The 13219-nt window shown below is 40.8% G+C and overlaps 1 non-coding gene across 1 annotated transcript; it reads right to left on the bottom strand.

The window, feature by feature from the left end:
- Positions 1–6046: 6046 nt before the first annotated feature.
- trnat-ugu lies at positions 6047–6122 on the bottom strand. Its single transcript has one exon. It is a non-coding gene; the product is annotated as a tRNA-Thr (tRNA).
- Between the last annotated feature and the right edge of the window lie 7097 nt (positions 6123–13219).

Raw genomic sequence — 13219 nt, 5'->3', positions numbered from 1 at the left:
CTCTCTCTCTCCCTCTCTCCTTCACCTCATATCTCTCCCTTTTAGCAGTCACTTTCCTCCTCTCCCAGCAGCTTTAAACAGATCTGACATACAGGAGATGCACACACAGAGAGCACACACTGGGCTGATCACAGTATGAATGGACATGAATAGATGAAGTGTGTGTGTCTGTGTCTGTGTCTGTGTCTGTGTTTGTTTGTGTGTACCCATGCCATGTGTGCATGCCTGTGTGTGTGTGTGTGTGTGTATGCCCACGTGTTCTTTTCATAGATGAATTCACCTTTCAGCAGGACAATAACCTACATCACAAGGCTAAATATAGACTGGAGTTGCTTACCACGATGACATTGAATGTTCCTGAGTGGCCTAGATGCAGTTTTGACTTAAAATCAGCTTGAATATCTATGGCAAGACTTGAAAATGGCTGTCTAGCAATGATCAACAACCAGCTTGACAGAGCTTAAAACATTTTTTTACAATAATGTGCAAATATTGTAGAATCCAGGTGTGCAAAGATATTAGAGACTTACCCAGAAAGATTCACAGCTGTAAAGGTGATTCTAACATGTATTGACTCAGGGGTGTGAATACTAATGTAAATGAAATATTTATGTATTGCAAATTGCAAAAATGTCTGAAAACATGTTATCACTTTGTCATTATGGGGTATTGTGTGGAGATGGGTGTGAGAAAAAAATAATTTTTAATTCAGGCTGTAACACAACAAAATGTGGAATAAGTCAAGGGGTATGAATACTTCTGAAGGCACTGTATATATAAACTGTATATTGTTTGTATGTTTGTGTTGGGCTTTATAGATTGTTTATTTGTATGTGTTGGGCTTTAGCTGAGCTTATTCTTTACAGAGTAATGTATATTTGTCCAGGCCTCAATTGTTCCTTGACTAGCACCATTAATTCTAGCTGTTGATAATTCTAATGTTATAACTTCTAATAGTAAATGTCTCCACTGATGAATTGGGAGAGAGTGGGGTGATTTCCATGTAAGAGCCAAAATATTTTAGTAATCGTCTTTGACTGATTTGAGAGATTCAAGGAGCTAAGTAACATAGTAGATGCAACGCATTGAATATTTACATTCATGCCCTTCTAAATTAATTTTGTAACTTTGTTCCAGAAGCATTTAACTGCAGGGCACTCCCACATCATATGAAGGAATGTGCCTACCTGATGATTTAGGTGACACTGAACAGTTGGGACCAATTTCACTGTAAAACCTTTCCTTGGTGTTAAAGAGTGACTGCCCCTAAAAAGCAACTAATCCCTTTGAAAACAGCCTATATGCCATCGATATCAGTTATTCTAGTGTCAAAATTGACTACAAACTGTAAATAGGATAATGTTGGTGATAAAGTCAGTCTCGTCTAAAACTGAGTTTGGAACCTCGGTGTGTTAAGAGTATTTGTATTTATTCAGGATCCCCACTCTTCCTGGGGTCCAGCAACATTAAGGCAGTTATATACCATTAAAAATATTACATGACATTACATGTCATAACACTTTTCACAACACATTAGCTGTGTTCCCTCAGGCCACTACTCCACTACCACATATCTACAATACAAAATCAATGTGTACGTGTGTGTATAGAGTGTGTCTCATGTGTATGTGTAAGCGTGTGTCTGTGCCTGTGTGTGTCTCTTCACAGTCCCCTCTGTTCCATAAGGTGTATTTGTATCTGTTTTTTAAATCTAATTCTACTGCTTGCATCAGTTACCTGATGTGGGACAGTTCCATGTAGCCATGGCTCTACATAATACTGTGCGCCTCCCATAGTCTGTTATTGAATTGGGGATTGTGAAGAGACCTCTGGTGGCATGTCTTGTGGGGTATGCATGGGTGTCCGGGCTGGGTGCTAGTAGTTTAAACAGAAACCTTGGTGCATTCAGCATGTCAACACTTCTTACAAAAACAGGTAGTGATTAAGTAAATCTCTCCTCCACTTTGAGCCATTAGACATTTACATGCATATTATTAATGTTAGCTCTCCGTGTACATTTAAGGGCCAGTCGTGCTGCCCTGTTCTGAGCCAATTGTAATTTTCTGAGGCACCTGACCACACGACTGAGCAGTAGTCCAGGTGGGACGTGTTGTGTAAAAAAAAGGCAGAGTAGCGCTTTATTAGGGACAGACTTCTCCCCATCTTAGCTACTGTTGTATCAACATGTTTTGACCATGACAGTTTACAATCCAGGGTTACTCCAAGCAGTTTAGTCACCTCAACTTGCTCAATTTCCATATTATTTATTTCAAGATTTAGTTGAGGTTTAGGGCTTAGTGAATTATGAGTTTTTTTTTATATTCCTTGCCACCCATTCTAAAAATGAACTGCAGCTCTTTGTTAAGTGTTGCAGTGATTTTCACTCACTGTAGTAGCTGACATGTAGTGTTGAGTCATCCGCATACATAGACACACTGGCTTTACTCAAAGCCAGTGGCATGTCATCAGTAAAGATTGAAAAATGTAAGGGGCCTAGACATCTGCCCTGGGGAATTCCTGATTCTACCTGGATTATGTTGGAGAGGCTTCCATTAAAGAACACCCTCTGTGTTCTGTTAGACAGGTAACTCTTTATCCACCAAATAGCAGGGGTTGTAAAGCCGTAACATATAATATAACAATCTTTTTATCATCAATTTCTCTCAGCCAATCATCAGTCATTTGTGTAAGTGCCGTGGTTGTTGAATATCCTTCCCTATGAGTGTGCTGAAGGTCTGTTGTCAATTTGTTTACAGTAAAGTAGCATTGTATCTGGTCAATTTTTTCCAAACGTTTACTAGGTGTTGGTAACAGGCTGATTGGTCCGCTATTTGAGCCAGTAAAGGGGGCTTTACTATTCTTGGGTAGAGGAATTACTTTTCCTTCCCTACAAGCCTGAGGGCACACACTTTCTAGTAGGTTTAGATTGAAGATATGGCAAATAGGAGTGGAAATATAGTCCACTATTATCCTCAGTAATTTTCCATCCAAGTTGTCAGACCCCGGTGGCTTGTCATTGTTGATAGACAACAATCATTTTTTCACTTCTTCCACACTCACTTTACATAATTCAAAATTACAATGCTTGTCTTTCATAATTTGATCAGTTATACTTGGATGTCCAGTGTCAGCATTTATCGTTTATTAAATCCATGGGGATTTAATAGTTTTTACAATCATTTTCTTAAAGGGTGCATGGTTATTAGTAACTGGAATAAGCAATTTCAAAAATGTGTCAAGTGCAGCGTCTGGTTGCTCCTCATTACACACCACAGACCAACAAATATTATTTACATCAACAACATAGGAATCACTATAAAACTTATTGTATGACCTCTTGTACACTATATCAGGCCCAGCCTTTGGAGCTTTGGTTTTCCTAGATATGGCTACTATAGTGTGATCACTACATCCGATGGATTTGAATATTGCTTTAAAGCAAAATTCTGCAGCATTAGTAAAGATGTGATCAATACATGTTTATGATTTCATTCATGTGCTGTTTGTAACTACCCTGGTAGGTTGACTGATAACCTGAACCAGGTTTCATAGACCGGTTACAGTTTGAAGCTTTTTCTTGAGTGGGCAGCTTGATGAAAGCCAGCCAATATTTATATCACCCAGAAGATATACCTCTCTGTTGATATCACATACATTATCAAGCATTTCACACGTTATCCAGATACTGACTGTTAGCACTTGGTGGTCTATAGCAGCTTCCCACAAGAATGGGCTTTAGCTGAGGCAAATGAACCTGTAGCCATATTTCTTCAACAGTATTTAACATGAGATCCTCTCTAAGCTTTACATTTACATTATTTAGCAGACGCTCTTATCCAGAGCGACTTACAAATAGGTGCATTCACCTTATAGCCAGTGGGATAACCACTTTACAATGTATATATATATATATTTTTTTGGGGGGGGGGTGGTCCTGAATATACAGGAATGTGGTCCTGAATATAAACAGCAACACCTCCACCATTTCTGTATTTTCTGTAGATGTAACCATGTATTGCTACCACTGTATCATCAAAGGTATTATCCAAGTGAGTTTCAGAGATAGTCAGAATATTTACATTTTTAGTCATTTAGCAGACGCTCTTATCCAGAGCGACTTACAGTTAGTGAATACATATTTTTTTTATACTGGCCCCCCGTGGGAATCGAACCCACAACCCTGGCGTTGCAAACACCATGCTCTATCAACTGAGCTACATCCCTGCCGGCCATTCCCTCCCCTACCTGGGCCAATTGTGCACCGCCCATGAGTCTCCCGGTCGCGGCCGGCTGCGACAGAGCCTGGATTCGAACCAGGATCTCTAGTGGCACAGTTAGCACTGCGATGCAGTGCCTTAGACCACTGCGCCACTCAGGAGCACAATATGAATGCCATCTGTTACTAGCAAGTTATTGAATTCATGAACCTTGTTTCTTAAGCTACATATGTTAACGTGGGCTATTTTTAGCACTTTTCTGGGATGCTTGATTGTTTTCATTGCTTTACTGGGAAGCTTAGCAGAAGTAGACTTGCTCATGGTATTTATGTTAGTGTAGAGTGAGCTGCACACAGTGGACTTCCTACTAGGGCACACTGCCTCAATGCTACAGTATAACTCTGGTTCATAGTCCTCCATCACTGCTTTTTCCCGTTCATGTCAAGGGTCATAGACCGGTGCCCCACGGCTCTGCATAATTGAATCCGCCCATTGAATGGCACTCCGGTGTGCAACAACTAGTTGTGTTGAGTATAACGAGAGAAAATGGAATATAATGACCTCTTTGGTATAACTTAGCTAACAATGTTAGATAACGTTATTGCTGGTTATGTAGGTAGCTATCTTATGATAAAGCAAGGCAGGCTAGTTAACGTTAGCATAAGTAGCTAGATAACTAGCTAGCTATCTCATTACAACTTAGTTAGGTCGTAGCTCATACAAGTTTATTGTGTATTGTCTAGATACTGCTGGTTATGTAACGCTAGCTACAGGCTAGCTAACGTTAGCTAGCTAGGTAGCTAACATTAGCCTACAAGTCGGATTTGCAATTTAGTTCGTAGGTCATACAAGTGTATTCTGTATTGTCTAGGGCAAAACGAAATAATGGATGTAGCTATGGCGGTAGCTAACTCATGTCTGAGTCTGACTAATAAAATGAACTAGGAGCAACAAACCGAAACAACGTCACCAGCCTGAATCGACCGTTGTTGATTCTGTTTACATCTGTAAAGTCAAATGTAGCTATTGTAAAAATTCATAAAAACAAAAATGTGCTTTTTGGTCTTAATTGAAGGTTAAGGTTAAGCATAAGTTTAGCAGTGTGGTTAAGGCTAGGGTTTGATTTAAAATCACATTTGAAGAAGATCAATTGTAGTAATAGGCGGTCTGTATGACATTGTGGTAACTATTGACAACCTATAATTAGCTTGACCCGAGTTACTGCCCTGATGACACAGATGGCTTCATCAATGGACGGTAATGTGTGTTATGAGAAAAGTTGTGTAAAAAATACCCGGTTTGATAAAATAGTAGGTTAATTACCCAGCCAAGCAGATACACGTAGTTGTCATTTTGGATGTGAATTGCATTATCAAAAAGCTTTGTCCTTTCTTTGTAACAAAATGCAATTTACCACTTGGCTGAATTGTATCACCTTGTCAGAGGCCCACCCAGTCAACACCACCTCATAATATAAGAAAGTACATTGTTTATGAGGTTTGCTTGCTGCAGCTGTTTGACAGATATCCAGTTTGCAGGAGAACATGCAACATAGAGAAGACCAGCAAGGCGACCCTCAGCATCAAACAGACATGAATCGCTGTGAGCATTCCTATAAATGGAAATGGGAGGACACTTGAATCAGGTTGGTGACATTTGACCTGGTCAAAACAGTTTCGAATTTTGGCCCAAATTCACCTCCATAACCTAGCCTGGTGGAACCAGCCTGATCACTGCTTTAACCATTCTATTTCACTTACATTTACCTTTTAGCAGATGCTCTTATCCAGAGCGACTTACAGTTAGTGAGTGCATACATTTTTTCATACTGGCCCCCTGTGGGAAACGAACCCACAACCCTGGCGTTACAAGCGCCATGCTCTACCAACTGAGCTACAAGGGGCCGTATCATGATATCTGAAGTGAAATAGAAAGGTAAATGCAGCGATCAGGTTGGTTCCACCATGCTAACCATAACCACCATTGATAATGTAATCAGTGCTCTGTGTGTATGTTTGTGTGTGACCGATCAGTATCTTTGATGAGGGGCCAGGAGCTGATCTACGGGCACTGGCAAAGACCTTACCTCCAATCTCACCTCTTGCCTGCTCAATAACGGTCGTCGATGGGGAGACCAGAATTAGGTAGGTTTAGTCTGACCTGATCAAACTTCAACATAGTATATGTTTGTTTGTCAGATATCACTTATCCTATCTGCCATTGGTAATAAAACAGTGACTATATGTTTTCACAGATGCATCTATGGAGCCAGCACTTGGAGACTTGCAAGATGATGTGATGGAGTCCTGATCGACAGACAGGGTTGATACTGACGTCTCTGAATGGAGAGAGACCTGGCACTCAGTATAAAAATTTGACAAGACAACTTTCACTTGGATTGTCTTTTTTTATTATTGAATTGATGGCATCAGTCAATATGGGGACGGAGAAACCCTGTGTATTCTGCACCAGGATCAGGGAACTCCTGTTGTATACCGGACACCACACAGGAAGGTATGATCACTTACCAAGGTAGCCCCATTACCAACAGATAAAATGCCGATAGGCACAGTATCTGTATCGGCTGGGAAAGACAATGAAAGGTGAAAGGTGCGCATTGTTATATTAGCAGAAGACCGCTTCAATGGTATTATGTAAAGGCTTGTTCATTCTAAATGGTCCTGTTACTACATTTGAAAGATATCAAAACACTTAGTTTAGAATACATAAATTCAGCAATTGCATCCTTCTCACATGTGACCGACCGGCTTAAATGTAGCAAAATTTGAAATTGTGTTTTTTACATTGGATATAAGTAGAGACTCAGAGCTACAAAATGGTATATCATACACTACAGTTGAGGAACAATGGGAAAGTAATTTTGCTTTGAAAGTTGATAAACTTGTAAACTCACTTTTGAGAAAATTGCCTTTTAATCTTTTGGTACTACTACTGGAGATACCTTCTTTGTCTACACCCATTCAGCATTGTTCACACCCTCTTAAGCTTTAGCCCCACCCATGTCTTTAAGGGTTGATCTGAGCGTTCTGTACTAACAACAGAAGTCAAGCACCCAAGCTAACTTGCTAGCTACTTCCAGACACAAATGAACATTACAGAACAGCTCACTGAACATTACTCACCCTAGCAAAGCTGGTTAGGCTGTTATGTTATCCAGAGCATTGGTAACTGCAACTGTGCTGTCAGATTGTCCCATCGTAAATTCAAAATGTGTTGCTCTCGAAGCGTTCAGAGCGAACGCCCCCACTTTGGCCGATGATTAGGGTTGATCCAAACGTTCTGACCTCACAATGGCAGTCAAGCACCCAAGCTAACTGGCTAACATTGGCTGGCTTGCTAGCTACTTCCAGACACATAATGAGACACCCCACTCTGACCATTTTACTCACCCTAGCAGAGCTGGTTAGGCTGTTTTCATGTTATCCAGAGCGTTGGTGACTAAGTGTGCTGCTGGCAACAATTTAATTACGCTTTTTTGCGGATGTTTACTGACACCGGCCATATTCAATGGGTGTTGAGCATTCGTAAATTCATCAGTTATTCTGTGCTCTGGCACACTCAGACGAGAGTGCTCTGAAATCGGAGTCGATGGCCAGACTGAATTTACGAACGCCCCCGAAAGGGTTACTTGCATAGTGGAGTCTTTTGTTAATACATGTGGCAAATGGCTCTGAGATACGAATAATAAGCTAGCTAGCTAGGTAAACAATGAACCATAATCACAACTCATGACGTTACTACCCTGAATGAATCTGCAGGTAGCTAACCAACCAGGTTCAATGTTAGCTAGCTAAGCAAATGGCTCTTATATCCGAATAATAAGGCCATACACGTAACGTTAGCTAGCCAGCCAGCCAGCCCAGCAAACATATGGCCGGCGGCCCACCGGTAGGAAAGTTAGCGGCAACCGGCACTTTTCCGACAGAGGTCCGCTACTGGGCTGCTGGTTCATAATAAGTATTTGTTGGCGGTCCACAATTCATATTATCAGTATCTTTCCACACAGTAATGAATCCAAAATAATGTACACCACTCTCAATAATCATTGCAAATGTATTGTAAAAATATCTACATTGAATACATGGTAACGATGAATATTGATTTTATTTAAAATATGAGAGAGAGAGAGAGAGAGAGAGAGAGAGAGAGAGAGAGAGAGAGAGAGAGAGAGAGAGAGAGAGAGAGAGAGAGAGAGAGAGAGAGAGAGAGAGAGAGAGAGAGAGAGAAGAGAGAGAGAGAGAGAGAGAGAGAGAGAGAGAGAGAGAGAGAGAGAGAGAGAGAGAGAGAGAGAGAGAGAGAGAGAGAGATCCTGGACTATGAAATAATGAGTATGTACAGTACAAAACAATATACACAGACAAACAGAAAATTGTTTCTTGAGCCTCTTCAATTGGCCTGTCTTTCTTTCCTACCCCCTTCTCTGTCAGCTGCTCCCTTCAAAAATGTTGTGACCACCTCTTGAAGGTTAACCTCTGTTGCCTCTTTTGTAGGGGGGGTTCCTTCTTATCGCTCCTGAAACCACAGAACAATTCTTATCAATATTTGTTCTTCATGAATGAACAAGGTCAATAACTATTTAAACACATCATGTTTCAGATTCAAAACTGTCTCCAGGTTTAATCAGATATCGATATTACCAGAAAGTGAATTCATAGACTAATAAAAACTTACTGTGAACAATGCTTTTTAAAGCTAGCTGCCTGAAAGAGATCTTATGTCCCAAGCCAGTCCAGTTACAAAGCCTGGACAGGTCGTTGGAGAAAAGGCAGGAAAACATCCTCCTCACTGAGTCTTTGACGGACTTGCCCCCTTTAGCAGCCAAAAACCTCACCTGTAAAATAAAATGTCCATAGTTAGTGGTCTATAGAGCAGTGAACCATACAGAAACTACAGGTCTAAAGTCCCTCCAAAGAAAAGTAGTGGGGAGCTCTTCCGAGTCACAGACTTCATAAGCACCCAATTACATAACATGTACAATACCTCAAGAGTCTGCACTTCATTTAATCCCATGGACAGAGCCCTAACGATGATAAAAAGTGTCGTTGTCCAAAAACCTCTGGTGTTAACTGTATGTAGTGTGATACCATGTTCTTGCCAATTACCAATTTCTCCTGAAGCTCCTCATTCGCAGCAAGCCGATGTTCAAGCTCCTCCAGCATCAGCTTGTCCTTCAGAAGAAGCACAATGTCCTCTGGCAGAACCATGTGCCCGTGAGACCCATTGGTCAGTTGCATTAAGAGGTTCCTGTTTACTGTAGTCTGGTATTGCAACTCTCTGACACCCTCTACCAATTTCCTCAGGTGCTGAAGAATCAGCCTGTGGAAATCTTAACATATGACAGTGGGCAAGTTATACACTTTGGAAACCTATTCCTTTCGAATTACAAGATAAAAGCTCTATGATAACATGTTTGATTTTGAGTAATGGAACGCAAGGGCCAAACATGCACAACCAATGCTGACACTGTAAGCCAGTGTAAGCCACTGTCATTTACAGTAAAAAATAAAATAAAAAATTCAACATTGTATAACATTCCACTTTATGTAATTATGGAGCCCCTCACACTACAACTAAGCAGCACATATTGCAGTTACCTTCAGACTGACGAGCAGCAGGGCCCAGTGATGAGGAGGATTGAGCTGTTTGAGATGAGAATTTTCAAAATAACTACCTAAGAATGCAGCTAATAAGAATACCTCTTATTTTATTTAGTAGTCAGACTTTGCTTTTCTAATAGACTGTATGTAGTAACAAGTGTACAGTGGAATACTTTACATTACCGTGGACTGCTGCCAGAAAATCTTCTGACGAAGAGGCACGGGAACAGGGTCTTGCTGATTCTGTTGCAAATTGAGCACAATACACAACTGTAGAATTTCAGTTAAAGTAAGTAGCACCCACATCTCAAATTGGGAAAAGTATCCAGAAAAGTATCCAGATACAGTGACTTGGCTAGATATTTGTTTACCACAAACTGCAACTGGCCGTATGTAGTAGCATTACTAGCGCTAAAATAGCGATTTGGATGTTAGCTACTGCTGGAGGATTGAAGCACATGCAATCTTAATCAGTCAACTGACGTGTTTCACAAGTGAACACATGGAATGAACATGACAAGTTTGTTCATGGCTAGCTAGCGGTGAACTTTCCCAGTTGGACAACGTTTTGATTGCAAGGATTCGCTTTCGACTACTTGCTAGCAAAGGTAACGAACACTGTTCATTAACGTTACATTTTCTGTCACATTTCTCTGTTATTTCTATATCCTACTTGTAAAAAAATTTTTTGAATTAAATCTAACAAATGGGTTGTGTTGATAATCATTGCATGAAAGCAATAATTATAGTGGTAACTTGTTGACAGAAGAGGTGTGTTTTTTTGTTGTTGAAAAGATTAACATTGTAGAGCATTTCTCCCTTTGTACCTCAGATAATATGATGGGCAAGATCTGGTACCTTCAGACTGGTGAGCAGCTGGCCCCTGTGACGAAGAGGACTGAGGACCTGTTCAGATCAAATTTAGGATTTCGCCTGGGAATGACAGCAAGCATGACGTTTTCAGAGTAGTAGTGTAGTGTTTAAGATTCCTTTTATTGCAAACACTAAATCGTACTTTCTCTTTCTTTAGTGAGACTCTGGCTCTGTTTCCAGGCTTGAGCCTTTTTCTGCCCGAACCAGGCACTCATGGGCTTTCTCATATGAATCTGAAAACATCACGAAACAGGAGCGTATCAGTTCATCTGTAAATGTCTGCAAACGAGACATTTAGTATCTTAATATTCAGTTAAAGTACTCACTCTTTGTCTTCAGTAATTGAATTGAATACACCTCCCATGTATCAATGTCCGGCCGTTCGTGCGACATCACTGCCTTCCTTAACCTCTCTTGGCTCTTGTATGGAGGCCAATAACATTTGTCCTTGGTGCACCAGGTTTTTGAGATTACAGCTACACTGTCATCTTCGTTCGGGAAATTAACCACAGCAAACATGGTATTATGAACAGAAAAGCAAATAAGGGCGCTCAATTAGATTATTTTACTCAAACATTTCACAGTAGTAACATCTAATTGTAGGAGTTTAAGAAAATCCCTTCAAGTAAATAATTACTTTTCTGTAATGTCTTTTACTGGCAATTTACCTTGAAAAGAGATAACGGGAAAACTGAAAAAAATATATTGGTGCTTTGCATCCTACAAGTGGAGTAATGGCATCCCAGCAAATCCCTCTTTGCACAGGAGTAGAACAAACCTCCGTAGCACATTTGTGGCTCGAGTGAAAATAAGTTCATCCTTCAATCCAGAGAGATGGAAAATATCAAGCAGTGATGATGGCAGGGGATATGTGAAAAGGTCTGTCTTGTTCCTAAATGTTTTGTACACAATCAAAGTGTCTCCATGTTCCTACACCAGCAGGTTTTGCACTAGGACAACCTCCTTGTTCCTCAACTGGACACAATTATTCCCAGTGGACATCTGCACGGAGAAGTGAATGAACTGCATTTTTTTATACTGCTCTTTCACTGTTAGACCATTTGGGACTGGGCCACGGTCATGGTGCTTTTGTAGTGTTTTCTCTGCATCTGACTGTGTTGCTCTCATGGCCTCTCTTTCTGACAGCCTCCGTATAACCTGCTCTAAAGGCTTGTTTGGTTTTCTTATCATTCTTTTTAACTGGCCAAGAAAATCCTCGAAGGGGAAGCAAGAGATATTGTCAAGAACACCAAATGCTTGTGCTTCATGACTGAAATGGGTTAGGCAATGCATGTTATATGTTATGTTTTCCTTCCCATACAGGCAGCTGCAGTGGTCCACAAACAAAACCAGGAGGTTTCGAGCATAGTCTGCGTGGTCTGCACACAAGGATACACTTAGGAAGATGGTCATGGCAACTGCAAGCAACATGACGTTTTTATACATCACCCTTGGAATATTCCCTTTTAAACAGAGAAATTAGAAATGTACAGAACTCCGTTGCCTTCTAACGGTCAAACTCATTCAGTGAGCTGGGTTTTCTGTTGATTTCTGATGGAGTTTGAGGTCTTAGGTCAGTCAGCTGTGAAGATACATTTCTGACAACAGCTGGACCTAAACGTGTTTTCAGTGGCCCTTTCTGCCATAGTGTTATCAATTTCTGTGTAACTCCCAAACATACCAGGTGCATGTAGTCAAGAGGAAACGGTGTCACCAAATCAATTGCAATGATCCTAAAGGGGTTGTCCCACTGTAATGAGAGTCATCAGTCAAATCATCAGAAGTGTCATGGTTGGTGTCATACGATTCAGGTAGTAGACTCCCTTTTGACGGCATTCGTCACAGCCATAGTAGCCATTGTGACCTTTTGCATTTCTGACCAATGCTCTTGCTGGTGCATCACAAATAAAGGCAGAGATTTGGGATTTAAGATTTCTGTCTCCATTTTCTAGCTGCTGCAGTTCCTCAACAAAATCATGCAAGAAATCAAGACTGGTTAGTTTCTTCTCCCTAAAGAACATCCCAATGACAATTGGTGACTTGTTTGTCTGGACCACGCCTTTGTAGATTTCTACTAGCCCTAAGATAGGCCAGAATTGAGCATTTGAGCTCTTGTATAGAGGAAGGCCATCAATGTTGATTTGGCGGGACACTGACTCAGACAACCTTGTATGAACAGATGTTGTAAGGTGGGACAGCACACCATATTTAATGCCAGCGTGGAAATAAGTTCCCCCAGAGACTTATTTAGTTTCCACCACTGGTTTTGTTTTCAATAAAGTCTGTGATGCTTTTGGTAGGACAATTTGGGTATTTTCGTGGACAGAATCTTGAGTAGTTCAGTTAATGATGAATGTGGAATTTGTTTCCTAAGAGCCCAATCCAAAAGTAACTTTCTGATATCATCCACCTCGTCTGATACTTTCATCAATGCTCTCCTCTGTGCTCTCAGTGAAGCTTTCGTTAACCCCACCCTCACTACCACTTAGTGTGCAAACATCAGCTGGCTCA

Source organism: Coregonus clupeaformis, chromosome 2, assembly GCF_020615455.1.
Source record: "Coregonus clupeaformis isolate EN_2021a chromosome 2, ASM2061545v1, whole genome shotgun sequence".
Classification (NCBI taxonomy): Eukaryota; Metazoa; Chordata; class Actinopteri; order Salmoniformes; family Salmonidae; genus Coregonus; species Coregonus clupeaformis.
The sequence above is the reverse complement of the archived record's forward strand: the minus strand, read 5'-3'. Positions and strand labels throughout refer to the sequence as shown.